This window comes from Arachis stenosperma, chromosome 4, assembly GCF_014773155.1.
Source record: "Arachis stenosperma cultivar V10309 chromosome 4, arast.V10309.gnm1.PFL2, whole genome shotgun sequence".
In the NCBI taxonomy this organism is placed as follows: domain Eukaryota; kingdom Viridiplantae; phylum Streptophyta; class Magnoliopsida; order Fabales; family Fabaceae; genus Arachis; species Arachis stenosperma.
In genome coordinates this window covers 119036255-119046705 of record NC_080380.1, presented here as the reverse complement: position 1 = coordinate 119046705, position 10451 = coordinate 119036255, and the positions used below count along the sequence as shown (strand labels likewise).

Here is a 10451-nt window from a genome sequence, read left to right as displayed (position 1 = left end):
TACCTTCACCCCTTTATAGTTTCTCTTGGATTAAGCATGAGGACATGCTAATGTCTAAGTGTGGGGAGGTTGATAAACCACTATTTTATGATTTATATTGTGCTCAATTGAGTGATTTTTATCAAGTCTTTGCTCACTTATTCATATGAATTGTATGGTTTTACAATACCTTCCTTATTCCTTAATATATGTGAAAATATGTTTCCTAGACCATAAAATTATTAATTTTAATTATCCTTTATTACCATTCGTTGCTGTGATCTGTGTGTTGAGTAATTTTCAGACTTTATAGGGTAGGAATGACTTAGAGAACAGAAAGGAAACATGCAAAAGTGGAAGGAACGTGCGAAAATGAAGTTTTGGAGAAAATGGTAGCGACGCACACGCATGGGCGCCGCGCACGCATGGACGACGCGAACGCGCGCCTAGCGCAAATTGCAAGAGACGCGTACACGTGACTGACGCGTACGCGTGGCAAGAAAAACCTCTAATCAACACGCACACGTGATCCACGCGCACGCATGACGGACGCCACGTGCAAAAAGTTGCAGAATTCGCCCCCAGCAATTTCTGGGCCCCTTTTTGGCCCAAATCCAAGTCCAAATTAGAGGCTATAAAGTGGGAGAATGCATCCATTCATAAAACAACATTCACATAACTTTCATTCACATAATTTTAGGTTATAGATGTAGTTTTTCTAGGGAGAGAGGCTCTCTCCTTTCTCTTAGGTTTTAGGATTAGGATTTCTCTTAGTTTTAAGATTGTTTCTTCCTTCCAGGTTCAATGTTCCTTTAATTTAATTTCTCTTCTACTTTTATTTATTCTAATGCTTTTACTTGTTAATTACTTATGTTGCCAAATTGGCTTATGAACTTGATGAGCGGATAATTTATACGCTTTTTGGCATTGTTTTTAGGTAGTTTTTAGTAAGTTCAAGCTACTTTTAGGGATGTTTTCATTAGTTTTTATGTTAAATTCACATTTCTGGACTTTACTATGAGTTTGTGTATTTTTCTGTGATTTCAGGTAATTTCTGGCTGAAATTGAGGGATTTGAGCAAAACTCTGAAAAAGGCTGACAAAAGGACTGCTGATGGTGTTGGAATCTGACCTCCCTGCACTCAAAATGGATTTTCTGGAGCTACAGAACTCCAAATGGCGCGCTCTCAACGGCGTTGGAAAGTAGACATCCAGGTCTTTCCAGCAATATATAATAGTCCATACTTTATTCGAAAATTGACGACGTAACTTGGCGTTGAACGCCAAGTACATGCTGCTGTCTGGAGTTAAACGCCAGAAAAACGTCATGATCCGGAGTTGAACGCCCAAAACACGTCATAACTCGGAGTTCAACTCCAAGAGAAGCCTCAGCTCGTAGATTGATCAAGCTCAGCCCAAGCATACACCAAGTGGGCCCCGGAAGTGGATTTATGCATCAATTACTTACTCATGTAAACCCTAGGAGCTAGTTTATTATAAATAGAACATTTAACTATTGTGTTAGACATCTTTTGATCACTTTAGATCTGAAGAACATCTTGGGATGCATAGTTCTTAGACTCAGGGGGGCTGGCCATTCGGCCATGCCTGAACCTTTTACTTATGTATTTTCAACGGTGGAGTTTCTGCACACCATAGATTAAGGGTGTGGAGCTCTGCTGCACCTCAAGTATTAATGCAATTCTATTTTCTTCCATTCAATTCAACTTGTTCTTATTCCAAGATATTCATTCGCACCCAAGAACATGATGAATGTGATGATTATGTGACGCTCATCATCATTCTCACCTATGAACGCGCGTGATTGACAACCACCTTCGTTCTACATGCAACCGAGCTTGAATGTGTATCTCTTAGATTCCCCAACAGAATCTTCGTGGTATAAGCTAGATAGATGGCAGCATTCATGAGGATCCGGAAAGTCTCACCTTGTCTGTGGTATTCCGAGTAGGATTCTGGTAATGAATGACTGTGACGTGCTTCAAACTTGCAAGTGCTGGGCGTTAGTGACAGACGCAAAAGAATCAAGGGATTCTATTCCAGTAGGAGCGGGAACCAACCAGTGATTAGCCGTGCTGTGACAGAGCGCGTGAGCGTAGTTTTCACTGCGAGGATGGGATGTAGCCTTCGGCCAGTGTGATGCCTCCAGACGATTAGCCATGCGAGTGACAGCCGCAGAGGACCATTTTCCCGAGAGGATTAAAAGTAGCCATCGTCGAACGGTGAACCCCTATACACAGCTTGCCATGGAAAAGAGTAAGAAGGATTGAGTCGAAGCAGTAGGAAAGTAGGCGTTCTTGAGCCATACAGTATCTCCATTCGCTTATCTGAAATTCCCACCAATGAATCTGTATAAGTATTCTATCCCTTTTATTATTTCTTCTATTTTCTTATTTCTATTTTCGAAACCATAAACCAATTTAATCTGCCTAACTGAGATTTACAAGGTGACCATAGCTTGCTTCATACCAACAATCTCTGTGGGATCGACCCTTACTCGCGTAAGGTTTATTACTTGGACGACCCAGTACACTTGCTGGTTAGTTGAACGGAGTTGTGAATTCAACTGGTGCCACAATAATGATTTCATACAAATACAAAAGAATATGGATCACAATTTCGTCCACCAAGTTTTTGGCGCCGTTGTCGGGAATTGTTTAAATTACAATTACGTGCAACTACAGCGCCAAGTTTTTCTGATCCGGCAACAACACCAAGTTTTTGGCGCCGTTGTTGGGGATTGTTCGAGTATGGACAACTGACGGTTCATCTTGTTGCTCAGATTAGGTAATTTTCTTTTCAAAAATCTTTTTCAAAATTTTTCTTTTTATTTTTCGTTTTTCCAAACTATATTTTCGAAAAAAAATTAATAAAAATTCAAAAAAATCATAAAATCATAAAAACCAAAAATATTTTGTGTTTCTTGTTTGAGTCTTGAGTCAATTTTTAAGTTTGGTGTTAATTGCATGCTTTTAAAAATTTTTCTTGCATTTTTCGAAAATCCCATGCATTCATAGTGTTCTTCATGATCTTCAAGTTGTTCTTGGTAAGTCTTCTTGTTTGATCTTGATATTTTCTTGTCTTATGTCTTTTCTTGTTTTTCATGTGCATCTTTGCATTCATATTTTCCATGCATTAAAGATTTCTAAGTTTGGTGTCTTGCATGTTTTCTTTGCATTAAAAATTTTTCAAAAATATGTTCTTGATGTTCATCATGATCTTCAAAGTGTTCTTGGTGTTCATCTTGACATTCATAGCATTCTTGCATGCATTCATTGTTTTGATCTAAAAATTTCATGCATTGAGTATTTTTGTTGTTTTTCTCTCTCATAATTAAAAATTCAAAAATAAAAAAATATATATCTTTTCCTTATTTCCCTCCAAATTTTCGAAATTTTGGGTTGACTTGGTCAAAAAATTTTCAAAATTAGTTGTTTCTTACAAGTCAAGTCAAAATTTCAAATTTTAAAAATCTTATCTTTTCAAAATCTTTTTCAAAAATCATATCTTTTTCATTTTTTTCTATTTTTCGAAAATTTCAAAAATCTTTTTCAAAATATTTTCAAAATCTTTTTCTTATCTTTACATCTAATTTTCGAAAATTCACTAATAATTAATGTGATTGGTTCAAAAATTTGAAGTTTGTTACTTTCTTGTTAAGAAAGGTTCAATCTTTAAGTTCTAGAATCTTATCTTGTAGTTTCTTGTTAGTGAAGTAAATAATTTCAAAATTTTTGAATTAAATCTTTTTATCTTTTATCTTATCTTTTTCAAAAATTTTATCTTTTTCAAAATTTGATTTCAAAATATCTTATCTAACTTATTATCTTCTTATCTTTTTCAAATTTGATTTCAAATCTTTTTCAATCAACTAACTAACTTGTTGTTTGTTTCTTATCTTTTTCAAAACCACCTAACTACTTTTTCCTCTCTAATTTTCGAAAATATCTCACCCCTTTTTCAAAAATTATTTTTAATTAATTAATTGTTTTCAATTTTAATTTCAATTATGTTTTATCTTTAATTTTCGAAAATTACTAACCCATTTTTCAAAATTATTTTCGAAATTTCCTTTCTCTTTTCTTCTTCTATTTAATTATTTAATTACTAACACTTCTCTTCACCTCTCTTCATCCAAAAAATCCGAATCTCCTTCTTCATTCTTCTACCCCTTTCTTCTTCTACTAACATAAAGGAATCTCTATACTGTGACATAGAGGATTCCTCTTCTTTTCTTGTTTTCTTCTCTTTCATATGAGCAGGAACAAGGATAAAGGCACTCTTGTTAAAATTGATCCAGAACCTGAAACGACTCTTAAGAGAAAATTAAGAGAAGCTAAATTAAATTATTCTAAAGGTAACCTTTCAGAAACATTAGAACAAGAGAAGGAGATGGCAGCCGAAAATAATAACAATGCAAGGAGAATGCTTGGTGACTTCACAAAGCCAACGTCCAAGTTTGATGGAAGAAGCATCTCCATTCCTGCCATTGGAGCCAACAACTTTGAGCTGAAACCTCAGCTAGTTGCTTTAATGCAACAAAACTGCAAGTTTTATGGACTTCCATCTGAAGATCCCTATCAGTTCTTAACTGAGTTCTTGCAGATCTGTGAGACTGTAAAGACGAATGGAGTTGATCCTGAAGTCTACAGACTCATGCTTTTCCCTTTTGCTGTAAGAGACAGAGCTAGAATATGGTTGGATTCACAACCCAAGGATAGCCTGGACTCCTGGGATAAGCTGGTCACTGCCTTCTTGGATAAATTCTTTCCTCCTCAAAAGCTGAGCAAGCTGAGAAGTGGATGTTCAAACCTTCAAACAAAAAGATGGTGAATCCCTCTATGAAGCTTGGGAAAGATACAAGCAGCTGACCAAAAGATGTCCATCTGACATGTTCTCAGAATGGACCATATTAGATATATTCTATTATGGTCTCTCTGAATTTTTGAAAATGTCATTGGACCACTCTGCAGGTGGATCTATTCACCTAAAGAAAACGCCTGAAGAGGCTCAAGAACTCATTGACATGGTTGCAAACAACCAGTTCATGTACACTTCTGAGAGGAATTCCGTGAATAATGGGGTACCTCAAAAGAAAGGAGTTCTTGAAATTGATGCTCTGAATGCCATACTGGCACAGAACAAAGTGTTAACTCAACAGGTCAACATGATCTCTCAAAATCTGAATGGATGGCAACATGCATCCAACAGTACTAGAGAGGCAGCTTCTGAAGAAGCCTATGATCCTGAGAACCCTACCATGGCAGAGGTTAATTACATGGGTGAACCTTATGGAAACACCTATAATTCATCATGGAGAAATCATCCAAATTTCTCCTGGAAGGATCAACAAAAACCTCAACAAGGTTTTAACAATGGTGGACGCAATAGGCTGAGTAATAGTAAGCCATATCCATCATCTTCTCAGCAACAGACAGAGAATTCTGAACAAAACACTTCTAATTTAGCCAATATAGTCTCTGATCTGTCAAAGGCCACTTTCAGTTTTATGAATGAAACAAGATCCTCCATTAGAAATTTGGAGGCACAAGTGGGCCAGCTGAGTAAGAAAGTCACTGAAACTCCTCCCAGTATTCTCCCAAGTAATACAGAAGAGAATCCAAAAGGAGAGTGCAAGGCCATTGATGTGATCAACATGGCCGAATGCACAAGGGAGGAGGAGGACAAAAATCCTAGTGAGGAAGACCTCCTGGGACGTCCCTCAAGCAAGAAGGAGTTTCCTATTAAGGATCCAAAGGAACCTGAGGCTCATATAGAGACCATAGAGATTCCATTGAATCTCCTTCTGCCATTCATGAGCTCTGAAGACTATTCTTCCTCTGAAGAGGATGAAGATGTGACTGGAGAGCAAGTTGCTCAATACTTAGGAGCTATCATGAAGCTGAATGCCAAGTTGTTTGGTAATGAGACTTGGGAAAGTGAACCCCCCTTGCTCATTAGTGAACTAGATACTTGGATTCAGAAAACTCTACCTCAAAAGAAACAATATCCTGGCAAGTTCTTAATACCTTGCACCATAGGCACCATGAACTTTGCAAAAGCTCTGTGTGATCTGGGGTCAGGAATAAATCTTATGCCACTCTCTGTAATGGAGAAGCTGGGGATCATTGAGGTACAGCCTGCCTTGTTCTCATTACAATTGGCAGACAAGTCATTGAGACAAGCTTATGGGTTAGTAGAGGACATGCTAGTAAAGGTTGAAGGCCTTTACATCCCTGCTGATTTCATAATCCTAGACACTAGGAAGGAAGATGATGAATGCATTATCCTAGGAAGACCTTTCCTAGCCACAGCAGAAGCTGTGATAGATGTCAACAGAGGAGAGTTAGTCCTTCAATTGAATAGGGAATACCTTGTGTTTAAGGCACATGGCCATCCCTCTGTGACAAAAGAGAGTAAGCATGAAGAGCTTCTCTCAATTCAGAGTCAAGAAGAGCCCCCACAGTCAAACTCTAAGTTTGGTGTTGGGAGGCCACAACCAAACTCTAAGTTTGGTGTTAAAATCCTATATCCAAACTCTAAGTTTGGTGTGGACAACTATACAACATTGACCTGATCACCTTGTGGCTCCATGAGAGCCACTGTCAAGCTATTGACATTAAAGAAGCGCTTGTTGGGAGGCAACCCAATTTTATTTATCTAATTTTTATTTTATTGTTATTTTATGTTTTATTAGGTACATGATTATGAGGAGTCACGAAAAAATCAAAAAAATTAAAAATAGAATCAAAAACAGCAGAAGAAAAAAATTTTCACCCTAGAGGACGCACAGGCTGGCGTTCAACGCCAGTAAGGTGCATCTGGCCGGCGTTCAACGCCAGAACAGAGCACCATTCTGGCGCTGAACGCCAGAAACAAGCAACATCCTGGCGCTGAACGCCAGGAATGTGCCTAGAGAAGGAAAGCTGGCGCTGAACGCCAGTAACAAGCATGAAACTAGCGTTCAACGCCAGAAACATGCTTTACATGGGCGTTGAACGCCCAGAACGTGCACCAATGGGCGTTTAAACGCCAGAATGGTGTACCAAGGCATTTTACATGCCTATTTGGTGCAGGGATGGAATTCCTTGACACCTCAGGATCTGTGGACCCCACAGGATCACCTCAGGATCTGTGGACCCCACAGGATCCCCACCTAACATATTCCCACCTTACCTTTTAATCCTAATCACACTCTCCTATTCCCCATGCCACACTTCCCAACACTCTTCACCAATCACCTCAATTCCTCTTCCCAATTACCCCATTCACCACTCACATCCATCCACTCTTCCCCATAAACCCCACCTACCTTCAAAAATTCAAAACCATTTTCCCACCCATTCCCACCCAAAATGGCCGAAACCAAACCCCCCCTCTCCCTATAAAAACCCTTCCATTCTACTTCATTTTTCACACAACACAACCCCTTCTTCTTCACTTGGCCGCACCTTCACCTCTCCCTCTCTACCATCTTCTCTTCTTCTTCTCCTTCTCTTCTTTCTTTTATTGCTCGAGGGCGAGAAATATTTTAAGTTTGGTGTGGTAAAAGCATAAGCTTTTTTTTTTCATTACCATTAATGGCACCTAAGGCCGGAGTATCCTCTAGAAAAGGAAAAGGGAAGACAAAAGCTTCCACCTCCGAGTTATGGGAGATGGAAAGATTCATCTCCAAGAGCCATCAAGACCACTTCTATGATGTTGTGGTAAAGAAGAAGGTGATCCCCGAGGTCCCTTTCAAGCTCAAGAAAAATGAGTATCCGGAGATCCGACATGAAGTCCAAAGAAGAGGTTGGGAAGTCTTAACCAACCCCATGCAACAAGTCGGAATCTTAATGGTTCAAGAGTTCTATACCAATGCATGGATCACTAGAAACCATGATCAAGGTATAAACCCGAGTCCAAAGAATTATCTCACAATGGTTCGGGGGAAATACTTGGATTTTAGTCCGGAAAATGTGAGGTTGGCGTTTCACTTGCCCATGATGCAAGGTGATGAACGCCCCTACACTAGAAGGGTCAAATTTGATCAAAGGTTGGACCAAGTCCTTATGGACATTTGTGTGGAAGGAGCTCAGTGGAAGAGAGACTCCAAAGGCAAGCCAGTCCAACTAAGAAGGCTGGACCTCAAGCCTGTGGCTAGAGGATGGTTGGAGTTCATTCAACGCTCCATCATTCCTATTAGCAACCGATCTGAAGTTACTGTGGATCGGGCCATCATGATTCATGCCATCATGATTGGAGAGGAAGTAGAAGTTCATGAGGTCATCTCCAATGAAATCTACAAAATAGCCGACAAGTCCTCTGGTGCACGAAATTGTGATCAATACTTTTCAAAACACAAACAATCCCTAGTAATGGCTCCAAAGACTTGGTGCTCAATACCATGGCATAAACACAACTTCGCACAACTAACCAGCAAGTGCACTGGGTCGTCCAAGTAATAAACCTTACGCGAGTAAGGGTCGATCCCACGGAGATTGGTGGTATGAAGCAAGCTATGGTCATCTTGTAAATCTCAGTCAGGCAGACTCAAATGTATAATGGTGATGAACGAAAATAACATAAAAGATAAAGATAGGGATACTTATGTATATCATTGGTGTAAGAGCTTCAGACAAGCGTATGAAGATGCCTTCCCTTCCGTCTCTCTGCTTTCCTACTATCTTCATCCAATCCTTCTTACTCCTTTCCATGGCAAGCTTGTGTAGGGTTTCACCGTTGTCAATGGCTACCTCCCATCCTCACAGTGAAAGCTAATGCACGCACTCTGTCACAGTACTGCCAATCACCGGTGTGGTTCCCTCCCCTACTGGAATAGAATCCAGTGATTCTTTTGCGTCTGTCACCAACGCCCAGCAGGTTACAGGTTTGAAGCACGTCACAGTCATTCAATCATTGAATCCTACTCAGAATACCACAGACAAGGTTAGACCTTCCGGATTCTCTTGAATGCCGCCATCAGTTCTTGCCTATACCACGAAGACTCTGATCTCACGGAATGGCTGGCTCGTTTGTCAGGCGAGCACTCGGTTGTCAGGCGATCAACCATGCATCATGCAATCCGAAATCCAAGAGATATTCACCAAGCCTCGAATGCTTGTAGAACAAGAATGGTTGTCAGTCACCTTGTTCATAGGTGAGAATGATGATGAGTGTCAATCATCACCTTCATCAAGTTGAAGAACAAGTGATATCTTGGTAAAAGAACAAGCGGAATTGAATAGAAGAACAATAGTAATTGCATTAATACTCGAGGTACAGCAGAGCTTCACACCTTAATCTATGGTGTGTAGAAACTCCACCGTTGAAAATACATAAGAACAAGGTCTAGGCATGGTCGAATGGCCAGCCTCCCAATGATCTAAGAACTAGATGTCCAAAGATGATCAAAGGATCGAAAACTAATCCAAAGATTTTTTTTATACAATAGTAAAAGGTCCTACTTATAGAAAACTAGTAGCCTAAGGTGTACAAAGATGAGTAAATGACATAAAAATCCACTTCCGGGCCCACTTGGTGTGTGCTTGGGCTGAGCAATGAAGCATTTTCGTGTAGAGACTTGTCTTGGAGTTAAACGCCAGCTTTGGTGCCAGTTTGGGCGTTTAACTCCCATTTAGGTGCCAGTTCCGGCGTTTAACGCTGGAATCTCTGTAGGTGACTTTGAACGCCGGTTTGGGCCATCAAATCTTGGGCAAAGTATGGACTATCATATATTGCTGGAAAGCCCAGGATGTCTACTTTCCAACGCCGTTGAGAGCGCGCCAATTGGGCTTCTGTAGCTCCAGAAAATCCACTTCGAGTGCAGGGAGGTCAGAATCCAACAGCATCTGCAGTCCTTTTCAGTCTCTGGATCAGATTTTTGCTCAGGTCCCTCAATTTCAGCCAGAAAATACCTGAAATCACAGAAAAACACACAAACTCATAGTAAAGTCCAGAAAAGTGAATTTTAACTAAAAACTAATAAAAATATACTAAGAACTCAACTAAAACTACTAAAAACATACTAAAAACAATGCCAAAAAGCATACAAATTATCCGCTCATCATCCTCACCTATGGCACGGCTAGCTTTTCCTCACCTTATTTGCCATCTGTGTTACTCAGCTGGAGTTATCATAGAAGGAGACATCCTCATTGAAGAGGATAAGCCCATCACCAAGAAGAGGATGGAGCAAGCAAGAGAAGCCCCTCACGGTTCTCAAGAGATGCATGAGGAAGCTCATCATCAAGAAATCCTTGAGATGCCTCAAGGGATGCACTTTCCTCCCAACAACTATTGGGAGCAACTCAACACCTCCTTAGAAGATTTAAACCACAATGTGGAATAATTAAGGGTGGAACATCATGAGCACTCCATCATTCTCCAAGAAATAAGAGAAGACCAAAGAGCAATGAGGGAGGAGCAACAAAGGCAAGGAAGGGACATAGAAGAGCTTAAGGACATTGTTGG

The 10451-nt window shown here is 39.9% G+C and overlaps 1 non-coding gene across 1 annotated transcript; it reads right to left on the bottom strand.

Moving 5' to 3' along the window:
- Positions 1 to 4787: 4787 nt before the first annotated feature.
- On the bottom strand, positions 4788 to 4892 carry LOC130978073 (small nucleolar RNA R71). The gene has a single exon (XR_009085737.1). It is a non-coding gene; the product is annotated as a small nucleolar RNA R71 (small nucleolar RNA).
- Positions 4893 to 10451: the final 5559 nt, after the last annotated feature.